Source organism: Dryobates pubescens, chromosome 27 (genome assembly GCF_014839835.1).
Source record: "Dryobates pubescens isolate bDryPub1 chromosome 27, bDryPub1.pri, whole genome shotgun sequence".
NCBI classification, from domain to species: domain Eukaryota; kingdom Metazoa; phylum Chordata; class Aves; order Piciformes; family Picidae; genus Dryobates; species Dryobates pubescens.
The window spans coordinates 10393175-10411978 of NC_071638.1; the positions used below are offsets into that span (position 1 = coordinate 10393175).

The 18804-nt window shown below is 45.0% G+C and overlaps 1 protein-coding gene and 1 non-coding gene across 2 annotated transcripts in view; both read left to right on the top strand.

Annotated features, from left to right (window-relative positions):
• Window positions 1-18804, top strand: part of NAV3 (neuron navigator 3) — a 451810-nt gene that overhangs the window by 96514 nt on the left and 336492 nt on the right. The window lies entirely within an intron of this gene.
• Window positions 12977-13048, top strand: TRNAG-UCC (transfer RNA glycine (anticodon UCC)). Its single transcript has one exon. It is a non-coding gene; the product is annotated as a tRNA-Gly (tRNA).

Below are 18804 nucleotides of genomic sequence, written 5' to 3' on the forward strand. Positions count from 1 at the left end.
ATTTACATATCTTTACCAGCCAGGAAAACACAAATACAAGGATCCCCTTGTACAGAATCACACCCCCCGGGTGGTCCAGGGGATGCTTACAGCCTCCTCCCCACCCTCCTTTCCCTGGTACCTTCAGAGCCACAGCACAAGTCAGTTCAGCCAGCAGAAGGTCAGGAAAGAGGTAAGAGAGCAATGCCAAGCAGAATCACAGAGAGCAGAAGTGGAAAAGGTAAAGGATAGTTTATGTAGCAAACTTTATCCTAGTCAGCGAACAAGTGGAATGATACAGACTTACCTATGTCATTGGTTTGTGTTCAACCCCCTGCTTCATTTGCTTTGTACTCAAAGATGTCCAGAAAGTTCCTGTTCCTGTTTATAACTAAGAGACTAAGCTAAGCTACCAGCTCCAAACCATTACAAAGATGTTGCTATTCCTGCCTTTAGACAGGGAAGAAAGCAGAGAGAGCATAGAATCATAGAATCATAGCAACATAGAATCACAGAATCATGGAATCATAGAATTATAGCAATTAGAATCAGAGAAACATAGAATCATGGAATCATGGAATCATATAAACATAGAATCATGGAATCACAGATTCATGGAATCATAGAATCATAGAAATATGGAATCATGGAATCATAGAATCATGGAGTCATAGAAACAGAATTACTGCAATACAGAATTATAGAAACATAGAATCATAGAAACATAGAAACAGAATCATGGAATTATAGAATCAGAAACAGAATCCTGGGATCACAGATTCATGGAATCATAGAAACATGGAATCATGGAATCATAGAAACATAGAATCATGGAATCACAGATTCATGGAATCATAGAATCATGGAATCATGGAATCATAGAATCATAGAAACAGACTCATGGAATCACAGAATCATGGAATCATAGAAACATAGAATCATGGAATCACAGATTCATGGAATCATAGAAACATGGAATCATGGAATCATAGAATCATAGAAACAGAATCATGGAATCATGGAATCATGGATTCTGTGTTTCTATGATTCTATCACAGTATCACAGTATCATAGTCATACTGTGATAGAATCATAGAAACATAGAATCATGGAATCACAGATTCATGGAATCATAGAATCGTAGAATCATAGAAACAGAATCATGGAATCACAGAATCATGGAATCATAGAAACATAGAATCATGGAATCACAGATTCATGGAATCATAGAATCATGGAATCATAGAATCATAGAAACAGAATCATGGAATCACAGAATCATGGAATCATAGAAACATAGAATCATGGAAACATAGAATCGTAGAATTATAGAATCATAGAAACATGGAATTATAGAATCATAGAAACATAGAATTATAGCAATATAGAGTCATAAAAACATAGAATCATGGAATCAGAGAAACATAGATTCTATCACAGTATCACAGTATCATAGTTATACTGTGATAGAATCATAGAAACATAGAATCATGGAATCACAGATTCATGGAATCATGGAATCATAGAATAATAGAAACAGAATCATGGAATCACAGATTCATGGAATCATAGAAACATGGAATCATAGAATCATAGAAACATAGAATCATGGAATCATGGAATCATAGAATAATAGAATCATAGAAACATAGAATCATAGAATTATAGAATCATAGAAACATGGAATTATAGAATCATAGAAACATGGAATCATAGAAACATAGAATTATAGCAATATAGAGTCATAGAAACATAGAATCATGGAATCAGAGAAACATAGAATTACAGCAATGTAGAATCATAGAAACATAGAATCATGGAATCATAGAAACATAGAATTATAGAATCATAGAAACATGGAATCATGGAATTATAGAATCATAGAAACATGGAATCACAGAATCACAGAAAGGTCTGGGCTAGAAGGGACCGCCAAAGCTCATCCAGTCCAACCTCCCTGCAGCCAGCAGGGACATCCCCAACTGGATCAGGCTGCCCAGGGCCTCCTCCAGCCTCACCTTTCTATTTGTTAGAGGAGCTCAGTTCAGATGGCAATGGACAGTGTCAGCCTGGGGTTTAAGGCAGTGTCATATGTTTTGTAAATAAAAAGGTATTTCAGTACAACAATTTGAACAACTAACCTAAACCCTCCTAAGAGGTAGATACAGCAATCTGCTATTTGGCCTTCCCATATGGATGTGAGGATCCAGGTGTCTGTGTGCTTGCTGTTGTGGTGTTTGTTGGTCGAAGTAATTCCACCTTCATTCATTCCTGCTAACAATTTGAGCAAGTGTTTTCTGCAGCTTTCAAAGCAAAACACACACAAGAGACCCCAGCACCAGTTGTCACAGGTTTAATATCAGGACTTGGATGTCACAGTCGGATTGGATATGCTGGAAAAGCAAAACTATTTTGTAGTGTACCATTTTTTATCCAATTTTAATGACTTTTTCCCCCAATTTTTTGTGACTATTTTTCAGTCAGCAGTAGTCTACACTGCAAATAAAGGGAAGAGCTTTCCCATTTAAGTAAGAACACAGCCAAACAGTGCTTTTGACGTGCAGGATATGATTTGCACAGTGCCACAGTACATTAGAAAGGTTGGAAGGGACCTCCAGAGATCATCCAGCCCAACCCCCCTGCCACAGCAGCATCACCCAGGGCAGTCTGCACAGGAATCCATCCAGGTGGGTTTGGAATGTGTCCAGAGAAGGAGACTCCACAACCTCTCTGGGCAGCCTGTTCCAGGGCTCTGGCACCCTCACTGGAAAGAAGTTTCTCCTTATGTTGAGCTGAAACCTTCTCTGTTCAAGTTTGTCTCCATTGTTCCTTGTCTTATTGCTGTGCACCACTCAAAAGAGCTTGGCCCCCTCCACTTGACCCCCACCCCTCAGCTATTGATAGACATTGATCAGATCCTCTCTCAGTCTTCCCAAGACTAAGTAGTCCTGGGGTTCTCAGGCTCCAGTATTTTCTAGTATCAGGGTGATAAACAGTTTAAAATCCTGATACCTGTGCACTTCAGCTGAAAGGAGCTTGCCTGAAAAGCCTGAGAAAAGAGACCCAGAAGGCATCACTCTGTCAATTACAGCTCTGGCTCTGGAAGTCTCACATCTTGTATCAGTAATTTCTATTGCTTTGGGGTTTTCAAGTGCAAAAGCAGTGACTTACTGCCTGCATCACAAAATCCTGAGGTCTCCTTTTTGTGCTGACAGCCAGCAGTGAAAAGGTAGTAATGTGAAATGTTATTATTTCAATGTTAAGATGGAGTGGGACATAAATGAAATGGCAATCTAGATTATTTCCACCCCCCCTTATGAAAAGGCCTCCAAATGCTTTGCCACTTTGATTTCGTCAGGATCACTACAGAGAGTTCATCATACAAATGAACTAGTCTGGAGAAGGAAAGGTTCCCAGGAGACTTCCTTGTGGCCTTCCAGGATCTGAAGGGGGCTCCAAGAAAGCTGGGGAGGAACTTTTGAGGGTGTCAGAGAGGGATAGGACTGGGAGGAATGGAGCAAAACTAGAAATGGGGAGATTGAGATTGGATGTTAGGAAGAAGTTGTTCCCCATGAGGGTGGTGAGAGACTGGCACAGGTTGCCCAGGGAGGTGGTGGAAGCCTCATGCCTGGAGGTTTTTGCAGCCAGGCTGGATGTGGCTGTGAGCAACCTGCTGTAGTGTGAGGTGTCCCTGGCTGTGGCAGGGGGGTTGGAACTGGCTGATCCTTGAGGTCCCTTCCAACCCTGACAATTCCATGATTCTAAATCACACATAAACCATGTGCAGCATAACTTATTAAATTAAAGCCTTTCCTTTTTTGCCATGACTGTTTCTGTGAGGGCTCCACGTATGCCCTAGATACCAGATTTATGACAGCCACATGATATCAGCAGGCATTTCCATCCTCACTCAACAGAAAAAGGAAATGGAATTTTGCTTAACCAGGATCAATTAAAACAACAACCAGGATGAGAGTTTAAGTGCAAGTCAGATGATGCTGAAGTCCAGTGACCTCCCCAGTGTGTTACATTTCTGCTTTGTTGCTCCAAAGTTCCTCGATTTTCAATTATATTTTTTTCCCCCCCTTAATCCCATCCAAGTTGTTTTTCAGCTCTATAAAATGAACTTTTGTTTTCATGCTGCTCTTAAGGCTTAGCTGAGAAACAGGAGTGCAGCTGTGGTGGCCTTGGCCATCGGCTCTTTATTTTTTTCACCGAGACACATTCCTTTCTCCTTGCCTGCATCACTGGGCTCTCGTCCAAAACCAACTCGGTTGTGTTTATATTGTGTCCTCCTTTGCTTTAGCCTTCATTAGGATCCTGTCATGCTCAGCCCTCACACATATCACATTCATTATAGTGACTCCTTTATTCCCCTTTCCCCAGACCTCATCGTGAGAACTGTCACATTGCTTTGTGCTGTGCACATTTAACTGGGTGTTGGGGTTTTTTTTGGGGGGGTGGGGGGGGGAGTGAGGGGGGCTGTTAGGAAAAGGGCAGACAAATGGTTCCAAGGATACCGTGAGATTGAAACATCTTCATCAGCCCTAAATTCTTAATACTCTTGGTAATTTTAGCCTCAGCTTGAGGGGTTTTCTTAAAGAATCCTCAAGTTCTGTCAGTCAGAATTCCTAAAAGATATAAAGCAGCAAATGCTGAACTTCCATACAGGACAGTTTCTTCCTGACCACTCCCAGCATTTTGCACTCTTGTGTTCATGCTGCAATCCCTCAGTCCAGTGTTCTTCAGATTAAACCATTTGTTTCTTACTCACGCAATCACAGGATGCTAGGGGTTGATCACTGAGTCCAACCCCCCAGCATCACCTAGGGCAGGTCACACAGGAACACACCCAGGAGTTTTGAAAGTCTCCAGTGAAGGAGACTCCACAACCTCTCTGGGCAGCCTACTCCAGGGCTCTGTGCCCCTCACAGTAAAGATGTGTCTCCTCGTGGTGAGGTGGAACCTCCTGCGTGCTGTCAGCAAGAAGTATATGGTTGCTGCTGCAAAGGGTTTTTGCTAGCTCAACAAATTAGTGCATACAAATCTACAGGCAGATCTGTCTTCAGGTGCCCTTGAAAAGATTCTTAGTCAGAATCACAGAAACATTCAGGATGGATAAGACCCTCAGGATCACCAAGTCCAACCCAGAACCCTGCTCTCAAGGGTCATATCTAAACCATAGCCCCAAGCACCACATCCAAACCACCTTCAAACACATCCAGGCTTGGTGACTCCACCACCTTCCTGGGCAGCACATTCCAGTCCCTGACCACTCTTGCTGGGAATTTTTTTTTCCTACAGTCCAGTCTAAAGCTCCCCAGTGGCAGCTTGAGGCCATTCCCTCTTGTTCTGTCACTAATGACCTGTGAGAAGAGACCAGCAGCAGCCTCTCCACAGTTCCTTTCAGGTGGTTGTAGACAGCCATGAGGTCTCCCCTCAGCCTCCTCTGTTTCACACTAACCATCCCCAGCTCCTTCAGTTGTTCTTCATCAGATTTATTCTCCAGGCCCTTCCCAGCTTCCTTGCCCTCCTCTGCCCTGCCTCCAACACCTCCACATCTCTCTTGTACTGAGGTGCCCCAAACTGGACACAATACTCCAGGTGTGGAACACTTAATCCTTATGGTAAAATACAATTTCTGAAAGAAGTGAGCAAATATTTCTAATGTATTTGTCAGGATGGAATTTGTGCTGCTGTCTCTTGCAGCAGAAAATGAAGTTAGTCTCATTTTCCTTTAAAAATATCTGTTCTTTCTTCGACAATTCACTTTTGAATGAATATTTCAGTCCAGGACTTTAGTGCTGTGAAACTGAAATACTTTCTTTACAAAACTAGAGAAAAATAAAACTGCTGGAAGTGACTCCAAGTAATGTGTAGAGTTTGCACAGCCCTACCATTTAATAAGGGAATGATTAAGATCAGGGAATTGAATTCAGACCCCTTCCCTTCCCTTCCCTTCCCTTCCCTTCCCTTCCCTTCCCTTCCCTTCCCTTCCCTTCCCTTCCCTTCCCTTCCCTTCCCTTCCCTTCCCTTCCCTTCCCTTCCCTTCCCTTCCCTTCCCTTCCCTTCCCTTCCCTTCCCTTCCCTTCCCTTCCCTTCCCTTCCCTTCCCTTCCCTTCCCTTCCCTTCCCTTCCCTTCCCTTCCCTTCCCTTCCCTTCCCTTCCCTTCCCTTCCCTTCCCATAATAACTACTGAAATATGTTAAAATCTGTGTCTCCCTAGAGCCCTGGGTCATGTTGTGCCATGAAAGCCAAGGATATGCTGAGGCTACAAGGATCTCCCTGGGGCACCACATTAAACTTTTGTATCCAGTGTTTATCATCGGAGTGATTTATTTGTCTGTTACACAGTTCTCCGTTTGGAGATGCTGCAAGTTATCCTTTCCACAGCTGACACAGCTCTTGGCTCATACATTTTTCTCCAGATAAAAAAACATTGCAGATCTCATCAACATTAAATAGCAGGGAAAGAATTTTGCAGGGGGGGTTATCCATAAACAAGTTCTCCGCCATGGCTCCCATCAAGCCACACAATCTGAGCAGTGCGTTATCCTGTCTCCATACTCTGCGTGCTTGTCAGCAGCATATAAACACGCTCCCAGGCAGCTTAATCACAGAGTCAGCCAGGTTGGAAAAGACCTCCCAGATCATCAAGTCCAACCTATCACCCCAAACCATCTCATCAACCAAACCATGGCACCAAGTGCCTCATCCAGGCTGGTTTTAAACACTTCTAGGGATGGTGAGTCCACCTCCTCCCCAGGCAATGGCTAATCGCTCTGTCTGGGACTTATTTCTTCCTGCCATCAGCCCAAACCTTGTTCTGGTGCTGGTTACCTGGGAGAAGAGACCAACCCCCACCTGGCTACAACCTCTCTTCAGGCAGTTGTAGAGAGCAAGAAGGTCTGCCCTGAGCCTCCTCTTCTCCAGGCTAAGCAACCCCAGCTCCCTCAGCCACTCCTCACAGGGCTGTGCTCCAAACCCCACCCCAGCTTTGTTGTCCTTCTCTGGACACCTTCCAGCATCTCAACATCTTTCTTGAATTGAGGGGCCCAGAACTGGACACAGGACTCAAGGTGTGGCCTAACCAGTGCTGAGCCTAACAGTTCTATGATTCTATGATTCTGTGAAAGCTCAAACAAGATACTTTGGAGAACAGTCTTGAGGCCCTGAAAACTTATCCTGTGCACAAACTTACACAGGGGGCTATAAAATGGTCTGGTTGGAACCACCTGGACCTAATGAGCTTACCTGATTATATACAGACTTATGTTAAATATTACACTTAGATAGTTCCATGATGAGTCCATGGAGTACACAAAGGTGGAACTTCCTTCACGGAATCATTGCTTTCTTGGAGCCCCCTTCAGATCCTGGAAGGCCACAAGAAGGTCTCCTGGGAGCCTTCTCTTCTCCAGACTGAACAGCCCCAACTCCCTCAGTCTGTCTCCAGAGCAGCTCCAGCCCTCTGATCATCCTCGTGGCCCTTCTCTGGACACCTTCCAGCACCTCCAGATCCTTCCTGGAATAGGGGCTCCAGAACTGCACACGGTGCTCCAGGTGTGGTCTCACCAGAGTGGAGTAGAGAGGGAGAATCCCCTCCCTTGACCTGCTGGCCACACTTCTCTTGATGCAGCCTAAGATGTGACTGGCTTTCTGGGCTGCAGGTCTTCCCATTGGAGTACTCCTGCTGGGGCTTCTGACAGCCATAGCATGTGTTCCAAAGGTGAAATGTCAGTCACAGAGCCAGGAAGCTTCAGCATCGGCATAGGAAATAGCAGGAATTTCCCATCTCCTAGACTTAATCTTTAGCTGTGGAATTAAAGCCACCTGTAGAAGCCACTCCATAATAGAATCACAGAATCAAGCAAGTTGGAAAAGACCTCAGAGATCCTGAAGTCCAACCTATTACCTAATACCTAACACCTCCTGACAACTAAACCATGGCTCCAAGTGCCACATTCAAGCCTTGTTTGAACACCTCCAGGGATGGTGGTGTCATTTCATTCACACCTGCATAACATTTAGTAGTTTGCATTGCTGCCTGTTGCACACAGACAGTGCTCAGAGCCTTCTGCAGCCTGCATGCACACATACACATGGTTCTGTGATTTCCATGTGCATGGAGTAGCTTAATTTCCCAGGAAATTCCCAGCTGAGGAATTCCTTCAGGCTGCAGACCCTATCATTCTTCTGATGTTTCCTCTTCCCATGACTTTTAAACCTGCAGGAGATGCGTCCTGATACAGCTGGGGGCACAGAAGTAATTATGGCCTTGCTTTGCTTTGGCCAGACTTATTTCTCTTGAGGCTGCTCTCTAAATGTAAAGTGTAAGAATTGCCTAAATAGTCCAGGTGTCAGAAATTGATTCACACAACCAGTTGTGTAGTGAGCTGAGAAGCTGAGCCTTCTAGACTCCTGAACTCTGCTAAAGCCATAAGCATTCTCCTGTGTAAAATCAGCATAGGAGCTTTTACCATTTAAAAAGCCACTCTTGTTCATGAAGTTAGGCCTAAGTAAAATTCATGTGTGTTAGGAAGCGTTGCTTGATTTGCTCTGATTATGTGGATGGATAAAACATTCATTTTTCATTTCACCTGCTCTGTTGGTGGACAGTCCTTAATTAGATGTTCAGGTGGAGATTTTTTTCCATCAATGAACAATTGCTGAAGTCCTGCCCTAAGTCACTACCTGGCTTTTGGCATCATAATTGTATCTATATCTACCTATATCTATCTGTATCTATCTATCTATCTCTATATCTCTGTCTATATATCTATATATCTATAGCTCCCTCTCTATCTCTATCATCTCTCTATAATCTCTATCTCTCTATCTCTATCTCTGTCTCTATCTCTATCTCTGTCTCTATCATATCTGTATGTATCTCTGTCTCTCTGTATAACTATCTATCTCTCTATCATCTCTATCTGTTTCTTTCTCTTTCTCTCTCATATCTTTCTATATCATCTCTATCATCTCTCTCTATATATATGTCTCTACCATCTCTACCTCTCTCTATATATCTATATCTTTATATCTTTATCTATATAACTATCTCTATCTCTATTTCATCTCTCTCTCTATATATATGTATATATATATATATCTCGTCTCTCTATCTCTACCATCTCTGTCTGTCTCTCTCTCTCTCTAAATATGTCTAAAACATTAGAAATCAAAAACCTCTGGGCCATGCCAGAACACATTCCTTCATTCCTACCCCATGAGACAGAAGCAGTCTTATCAAAACCCAGTATATTGCATTTCACACTTAACTGGCTACTTTTATTAAGCAAGGGCCAGCATGACCCTTAAGTGCCTTGTGAACAATGCTATATTTACATCCACACAAAGACTTACCTTGCTCCTTTTGAGAGCAGTGTGGCCATCACTTGGGCTTGGAAAAGTAATTTAGGGTTTGGGGGACAGGGGGGTTGACTCTTTCATGGATATTATTTCCATTATTGCTCATAAAAGAAAGGGCTTTGCTACTCCTTCACTGAGGTGATGTCCCAGGTGGAAATGAATGGCTAGAAAACACTTTAAAAGCAGACAAAACAGTTTCCCCCTCATTTTATAGTTTGAATAGGGGTTTCAGAGGAGAGGACTTTCCACATGTAGGCTGCTGGGAATGGAGCTAATAGGGTGAGTGGGTGGGCAGGACAGGAACTGTTTTCTGGCATACATCTCTACAGTTCCATTCTGCTCCCCTGAAAGAAGGCTCTGATCCTTCAATTTCATCCTGTTTTTCCCACTGCAGGGTAGCAATGACAGCCCTGAAGCATTTAGCATCAAACTGCTGGGTGATATACTTCTGATTTACTCAAGAGGATTAACATAGCAGGACCCAATTACAGCACACCTAAAAGCATTTTCATTTCTCAGTTATGAATATCTTATGAATATCAGTAAGGCTTTGGACACTGTCTCCCATAATAGCCCATGTTTCTGCCCATGGCAGGTGGGTTGGGGCTGGATGATCCTTGAGGTCCCTTCCAACCCTGACAATTCCATGATTCTGTTGGCAATTTTCTGAGGTGTTTTGAGCCTTAAACAGGATGCAGGTTGTGCTAGGTGGTGCTGGCACTGGAACAATGATCAAGGGATGCTGATTTTCACAGAATCACAGAATCACCAAGGTTGGAAGAGACCTCAAAGGACATTGAGTCCAACCTGACACCACAGACCTCATGACTAGACCATGGCACCAAGAGCCACGTCCAGTCCTCTCTTGAACACCTCCAGGGATGGTGACTCCACCACCTCCCCAGGCAGCACATTCCAATGGTGAACGACTCTCTCAGTGAAGAACTTTCTCCTCACCTCCAGCCTAAACTTCCCCTAGTGCAGCTTGAGTCTGTGTCCTCTTGTTCTGGAGCTGGTTGCCTGGGAGAAGAGACCAACCCCTTCCTGGCTACAATCACCCTTCAGGTAGTTGTAGATGGCAATGAGGTCTCCCCTGAGCCTCCTCTTCTCCAGGCTAAACAATCCCAGCTCCCTCAGCCTCTCCTCACAGGGCTTGTGCTGGAGGCCTCTTACTTTGTAGTAAAGAAAACAATGAGTCTACAATATTATTACCAAAACATAAAAAGTCATTGCATAGTGCATTCAGGAATCTTTAGCCCTAGAAGCAGGACATTCAATATTATCCTATTATTAGAAACCTTTTTACTATTATTATTATTGAAGAAGCAAGGGTAGGCTTGGGGTAGGAATCCAATTAAAAGCCCAGCCTGTTGAGGTGGTTTGACTATCTCATCTTAAACAAAGTACAGAAAATAGCCATGGTCTGTGGTAAAGATCATGAAATAAGCTACAGAGATTCAAAAGCTCTGGCTCTGCCATGAAGAATCGTGCTTGGTTCAAGGGAAGAAGGCTTTTATCTGGGTCTGTCACTGCAGCAATGGTGATGAGAAATCAATTGCCTTTTAAAAATGGTTCCTCTGGCAAATGCAATGAAAGGAATTGTTAAAAGAACCTATCAAAATTATAGAGTGCAATGATATCTCATTATCTCTCTCTTAAAAATCAGTCTTGACATACTGCTGCTGTGCATTGGCTTTGATTTGTTGGGGTTTGAACAAGACCTCCTTGGCACATGCAGAATGCTTGATTGCCAAGAACAATCAATTTATAGAGAAGCAAATGGCTTCCACAACTGTGAATATTAAATCATGTCTTAAATGTTTTCTATAAAAACATATTGATGGTTATGGAACAGTTTGACCAGGGAGGTGGTGGAGGCCCCAGCCCTGGAGACATTCCAGGTCAGGCTTGATGTGCCTCTGAGCAACCTGATGTAGTTGGGGGTGCCCCCGATTACTGTAGGATGGTTGGAGTAGATAACCTCTGGAGGTCCCTTTCCAATCCAGTGCATGCTATGATTCTGTGTTTGAATGCATGAATTCTGCCTGCTGCTGTCATTCCTTCAGATAGTTATTTAGTGATGCAAAACTCCTCTTCCACACTTCTTTCACTCTCTAAAGACCGAACACAGTTCTAATTAGCAGGAGCATGAGTGCAACTAGTCCTTCTCCTCAGGGCTGCTTTCTCTCACCTCCTCCCTCAGTCTGTATTGACAGTGAGGATTGTTCCAGCCCAGGTGCAGAACCCTGCAGTTGCTCTTGCTGAACCTCATGAGGTTCCCCTGGGCACCACCTCTCCAGCCTGTCCAGGTCCCTCTGGATGCCATCCTGTCCCTCTGGTGTATCAGCAGCACCACTCAGCTTGGTGTCACCTGCACACTGCTGCTGCTGCCTTGATCTCCCTGTCTGTAGCACTGATAGAAATATTAAAGGGCACAGGTCCCAGGACTGACCCCTGAGGGATACCTCAGAGAGCCACTGCTCTCCATCTGGACTTCAAGCCAGGGAGCAGCACCCTCTGGATGTGACCACCCAGCCAATTCCTTACCCACTGAACAGCCCACCCAGCAAATCTCTCTCTCTCTCCACTTTGGTGAGCAGGATGTTTTGGGGCACCCTGTCAAAGGCTTTGCAGGAGGCCTTACAGATAGGCAAGTTCTCATTCCACCATCTCCACTGAACTTTGGTCCACAACTGTAGGATCACATTTGGCTTTTCCATCCACTGAGAGATGATATTCATCTGATGAACATGTGTGATTTTCAGGTGAAGCGTCATATATACTACACACACAGAGTCACTAAGCAAGCCAGTTTCCATCTCTTCCTCAGTTTATGTAGCTTTGTGGACCTCAGAGACTCCTTCCTGATGTTTTGATCCTCATTTGGTGATGCATCTCAGCTTTGGGATCCACAAATGCCACGGGCAAAACCTTTGTTGTACCACACTTGTTAATGAGAGTGTCAAATAAATCTGCTCCTAACCCTAGCTTAGAGCAAGGCTAAAAGCATCTAATTTCCAAGACTAGTTTGGCATTTCCTTATTGATGTTCCTTACACATCTTTCTCACCATGCACCAATTGCTGCTCTCTCTGCCTTAATAACTCTTTTGCAAGTTGAATGTTGCTGACTTTTTGTGGCATCTTTCTTGTCAAGAGCAGAAGGTATAAGCTACCTCTGGTAAATCCATGTCGGTTTCTATCTCATTCTGGATGTACCTTTCTTCTGGAACATATCAAAGCATTTCAGGAAGCTTTATCTCTTCTTGGAATGTTTTTTCTCTTGCAACATTTCTAGAAGCCTTGCTCCTATCTGTTCAGCTGGTCCTAGGCCTGCTTTGAGAGTCAGTAAAAGTCATGGCATGTGGCAGACTTGCTTTTTGCCCGCACCCAGTAGTTTATGACCAAAAAGCTCTGTTGCATGTGCAGAGAATGCAGAGCTCATTGGCTCTGTCTATGTGAATGTGCATCTGCTGCACTCATTGCAGTGAGTGAGCCAGCCAGGCCTTGGCCCCATGCAGAAGATCCATACCCTTAACAAAACCCAGCTCAGAGTGTTCTTTTAGTCGCCAGGTGACCGTGAGTTTGCCTTCATCCCTGATGTGCAAGGGCAGGTGTAGGCACCAGGGCGTTGGTGGTATAGTGGTGAGCATAGCTGCCTTCCAAGCAGTTGACCCGGGTTCGATTCCCGGCCAACGCAGCTGCAGCTTTTGTTGGTGCTGAATGGTGCTGCTGGCAGTTGCCAGCTGGCAGCCAGGCACCAGTGGTGTGCCCCAGGGATCAGTGCTGGGCCCCATCCTGGTCAATGTCTTTATTGATGATCTGGATGAGGGCATTGAGTCCATCATCAGGAAGTTTGCAGATGACACCAAGCTGGGGGCAGGAGCTGATCTCTTAGAGGATAGGAGAGCTCTGCAGAGGGACCTTGGCAGGCTGGACAGATGGGCAGAGGCCAAGGGCATGAGATTGAACACATCCAAGTGCCAGGTTCTACACATTGGCCACAACAACCCCATGCAGTGCTACAGGCTGGGGACAGAGTGGTTGGAGAGCAGCCAGGCAGAAAGGGACATGGGGGTACTGGTTGGTAGTAGGGTGAACATGAGCCAGCAGTGTGCCCTGGTGGCCAAGAGGGCCAATGGCATCCTGGCCTGCATTAGGAATAGTGTGGCCAGCAGGAGCAGGGAAGTCATTGTGCCCCTGGACTCTGCACTGGTTAGGCCACACCTTGAGTCCTGCATCCAGTTCTGGGCTCTCCAGCCTGTCCTCATAGCGGTGGTGTTCCAAACTCTTGATCATTTTCATGGCCCTCCTCTGGACCTGCTCCATCAGGTTCATGTCCTTCCTCATCTCACGTGTGTTCAGTGGATTTCTGTGGGTATAATTTTAAACTGCATTTAAATTGCAGTACTTTCTTGGAACACCTTTGAAAGCTTTATCTAATGGTTCTGTTTCCAGCTGGGTTGCAGCAAATGAGCTATGCAGTAAGGGAGTGATACAGCTAAGGTATTGGAAGTGGACCAGCTGTGGCAAAACCAAGCTCTGTGTGGGTTACTTTGTTTGGCCAAATGTTTTAAGCCATAGCAAGAGTCTGCTGCCCACAATTACATACAACTACTACAGTCTTTTTTGATAGAAAGATTTCAGTGCTTTCAAACATATATTTCATTTCACAGAATCACAGAATCAACCAGCCTGCAAATGAGCTCAGAGATCATCAGGTCCAACCTGTCACCTCCTGACAACTAAACCATGGCTCCAAGTGCCATATCCAGTCTCTTTTTAAACACCCTCAGTGATGGTGACTCCACCACCTCCCTGGGCAGCACATTCCAATGGCCAGTCTCTCTTTCTGGGAAGAGCTTTCTCCTCACCTCCAATATAAACTTCCCCTGTCACAGCTTGAGACTGTGTCCTCTTGTTCTGGTGCTGCTTGCCTGGGAGAAGAGACCAACACTCTCCTGGCTACAACCTCCCTTCAAGTAGCTGTAGAGAGCAAGAAGGTCTCCACTAAGCCTCCTCTTCTCCAGGCTGAGCAACCCCAGCTCCCTCAGCCTCTCCTCACAGGGCTGTGCTCCAGCCCCTTGCATTTCTTTATGCTCCACAGTGATCAATGTGATGCAAATATCCAAGTCTTAGACATGTGGTATAATGACTCCAGTTTTACACCATGGGAAATGAACCTGTAATTATTTCTTACTCCTCAGGTAGCTCAAGGATAGACTGAGGCAATCTTCTGACTGCAAAGGAAAGAATCAGGCATGGAGCATGTGTAGAATAGGATAGGATAGGATAGGATAGGATAGGATAGGATAGGATAGGATAGGATAGGATAGGATGGAATGGAATGGAATGGAATGGAATGGAATGGAATGGAATGGAATAGAATAGAATAGAATAGAATAGAATAGAATAGAATAGAATAGAATAGAATAGAATAGAATAGAATAGACCAGACCAGGTTGGAAGAGACCTTCAAGATCATTGTGTCCAACCTATCATCCAACACCACCTAATCAACTAAACCATGCAACCAAGCATCCTATCAAGTCTCCTCCTGAACACCTCCAGTGATGGTGACTCCACCACCTCCTCAGGCAATCCAATGGGCAATCACTCTCTCTGTGTAGAACTTCTTTCTAACCTCCAGCCTAAACCTCCCCTGGTGCAGCTTGAGACTGTGTCCTCTTGTTCTGGTGCTGGTTGCCTGGGAGAAGAGACCAACCTCTGCCTGTCTACAACCTCCCTTCAGGTAGTTGTAGAGAGCAATAAGGTCACCCCTGAGTCTTCTCTTCTGCAGGCTAAGCAACCCCAGCTCCCTCAGTCTCTCCTCATAGGGCTTGTGTTCCAAACCCCTCACCAACTTCATTGCCCTTCTCTGGACACGCTCCAGCAAGTCAACATCCTTCCTATACTGCATCGCTGAGGGCAGTGGAGATAAGCTAAAATGGTTGAGATTCCTCCTAACACACTAGAATAGTGAAGAGGAAATAATTACCATGCCATTAAGGGAAAATATTATGTGAGCTCAACAAAGATCCTTCTGTTTCCCAGAAGCCACCCAGCACCGTAGGAATGACCTAAAATCAAAAGTAATACTAAAAACTAAGGACTTGACATTGCTCCAGAACTACTTCTTAATAAGGAAAAGAAAACATTGAAGAAATAATACAGATATATATAGAGACACATAAAGCAGGACATCCTGCCTTGCTCAGGACAGAGGGTCCTGATTCTGCCTGTATTTATGTGTAAGCTTAACTTAAAGCAAGTAAAGAGTCCCTTTGGGTTCAATGGGCTGGTAAGTGGGTTTTAAGCTGCTGGAGCATACATGCTTGCACTGAAGGCTAGCAGAAATTCCTGCTCTTGGAAATCAGCTAATAAAAGCAATATCAGCAAATACTCCAGAGAATCACTGTGACTAGGTATGGGAGTGAGTGTGCAGGCAGGATAAGGACATGGAAAAGTAAATGATGTGGCTCTCCAGAATATCTATGTAAACTCAGGTTTTATATGAAGTTCTCTGTTGTTCTTGGCCGTTTGCAAAGCCTTTCTTTGTTTTTGATAGGTTCTTGAGTGTATTTATTTTGCTTTGGGGGCAGCAGTTGAGTGTGGGGGGAAATGTAATCGTCCTTCTCTCTCTCTTTTTTTTTTTTGCTTAACATTTTAAGTATACAGAGTAAACCCCATACTTATTCAGTTGGCTGGTTGCATATTTTTTCTGGCACACTGCTCTCGGTGGACAACAATTTGCTCTCGTAGATGGTGTGTTGGGAAAGAGATGTGGCCTAGTCCTGTGGTGACAGAGCAGATGGGAAATGCTGAATTATTGCATTATTTCAGAGTGCACTTCTTGACTGACTCAAAGCTTCCATGCTTGTTTCCCCATTCAGTGGCGCAGCAGCGGCTGGACAAGTTTCACTCCTGGTGTGTGCCTCGCTGTGGGCTTGTGCTGTAAAAGCCTTCTTTTGAAACAGAAAGTGTGATAAAGCTTTTGCATCTTAACTGGATATAAATTCATCTTCAGAGGACTTTGGACATTTAAGATGTGATTGCTGCAGATGAGAGATTTTCAGTCTGTGGTCTGTGATTTGTTGAGGTGGCCTCCAATATACTTCAAGTGGTTGAAGGAGTACTTCCAGGTTGTTTATAGAGAGTCTTTCCTTACTAGCAAAGCAGCAATCCTAGACTGATCCAATCTCTTGTGGCCCCATTCATAACTCTTTAAATTCCAAAACCTTTGGGGGAAATTGCATTTTCAAATATGAATATTGCTTTGTTCCTAGATCAAATCCTTCTGTGTTAGGACTATGGAAACAGAGGTAACGGCAGTCAGACTGTTTTGAAAGAGTCAGGAAAGGACAAGCGTAGAAGTGGTGGTCTGTAAAGAATGGTATGAGTGACAATGTAAAATCCAATAACCAGGGAATGAAATGTAAGCCTGATGGATACAATCCCCTGATCATTAGGGCCACAAAAATGATCAGGGGGGTGGAGCAGCTCTGCTGCAAGGACAGGCTGAGGGAGCTGGGGGTGTTCAGCCTGGAGAAGAGGAGGCTCCAGGGAGACCTAAGAGCAGCCTGCCAGGACCTGAAGGGGGCTACAGGAAGGATGGAGAGAGACTGTTTGCAAAGGCCTGCAGGGACAGGAGCAGCGGCAATGGCTTCAAACTAGAGCAAGAGCAGATTTAGATTGGATGTGAGGAACAAGTTCTTTCCTATGAGGGTAGTGGAAGACTGGCACAGGTTGCCCAGGGAGGTGGTTGAGGCTCCTTCCCTGGAGAATTTCAAGGTGAGACTGGAGGAGGCCCTGGGCAGCCTGATCCAGTTGGGGATGTCCCTGCTGACTGTGGGGAGGTCGGACCGGATGAGCTTTGGAGGTCCCTTTTAGCTCAAACCATTCTATGATTCTATGAAAGAAAGAAGAGTCATAAGCAAGAAGTGTCACCCCACATTAATAGAAACCTATTGCATCTAGCTGAATTCCTACCATTCTAATACTATTTTTGATGCAACTGAGCATTATGTTTCCAAAAGAAAATATATGTTGGGGTAGTTGGCTCCAGGAGAGGTGCCTGTAGGGTATTTCTTTCTTTAAAAATGGTCTTCAATGTGACCACAGTTGAAAAGCAATGGTGAAGGTTATATTTAGCTATACATTGAGTTCAATTTAAATGAGTAAAATAAAACCCTCAAAACCTAAAAAGTTAAGAATATGGGGGGAAAGATAGGGTCTTGGCTAGGTCATAGCACCACAGAATGTTAGGGGCTGGAAGGGACCTCAAAAGCCCATCCAGTCCAACCCCCCTGCCAGAGCAGGAGCACCTGGACCAGGTCACACAGGAACACATCCAGGCAAGGCTTCAATATCTCCACAGAGGGAGACTCCACAACCCCCCTGGGCAGCCTCTTCCAGGGTCTGTAACCCTCACAGGGAAAAAATTCTTCCTCCTGTTTCCATGGAACTTCCTCTGCCTCAGCTTCCACCACTGCCCCTTGTGCTGGCATTGGGCATCACCCAGCAGAGCCTGGCTCCAGCCTCTGGGCACTCACTCTGCACAGCTTTATCAACAGCAATGAGGTCACCTCTCAGGCTCCTCCTCTCCAAGCTACAGAGCCCTCAGCTCCCTCAGGCTCTTCTCCTAAGGAAGATCTTCCACTCCCCTAATCATCTTTGTGGCTCTGTGCTGGACTCTTTCAAGCAGTTCCCTGAAGAAGTGCCCTGAGGTCCTTCCTGAACTGAAGGACTCAGAACTGGACACAATACTCCAGATGTGGCCTCACCAGGGCAGAGCAGAGGAGGAAGAGAATCTCTCTTGATCTACTGACCACAGCCCTTCTGATCCACCCCAAGATGCCATTGGCCTTCTTGGCCACAAGAGCACATTGCTGGCTTATGGTCAGCCTCCCACCCACTAGGACCCCCAGGTCCTTTTTCCCTTCACTGCTCTCCAGCAGCTCAGTCCCCAACCTACACTGCCCCATGGGGTTGTTCTTTCCCAGGTGCAAGACTCTACTCTCCTGGGTGGTTAATGGTCTCAGGTGAACCAATAATACAAGAGCACAAGAACTCTGGATCTACTGCATCCCTTGAAAGCCCACAAAGGATTCTGATCTTGCTTCACTAGATTTTTGGGTCCAAGCATAGGAGATCTAACCCAAGGGTTTCTGTGCACCTTATTGCATATTTCGAGGATGTAAGTGGGACCTAAGTAGAATGGAGGGACCACATCTTCTACTTGCCTTCTGTGCTAGAGTGAATTTCACCCTAATCATGGAATCATAGAATGGTAGGGGCTGGAAGGGACCTCCAAAGTTCATCCAGTCCAACCCCTTGCTGGAGCAGGATCACCTAGAGCAGGTCACAGAGGAATGCCCCCAGGCGGGTGTTGGTGTGCCCGGTTTGGAGTGCACAGCTTTTATTTCCTTAAGCAAAGCCAAAAATCGATCCTGATTT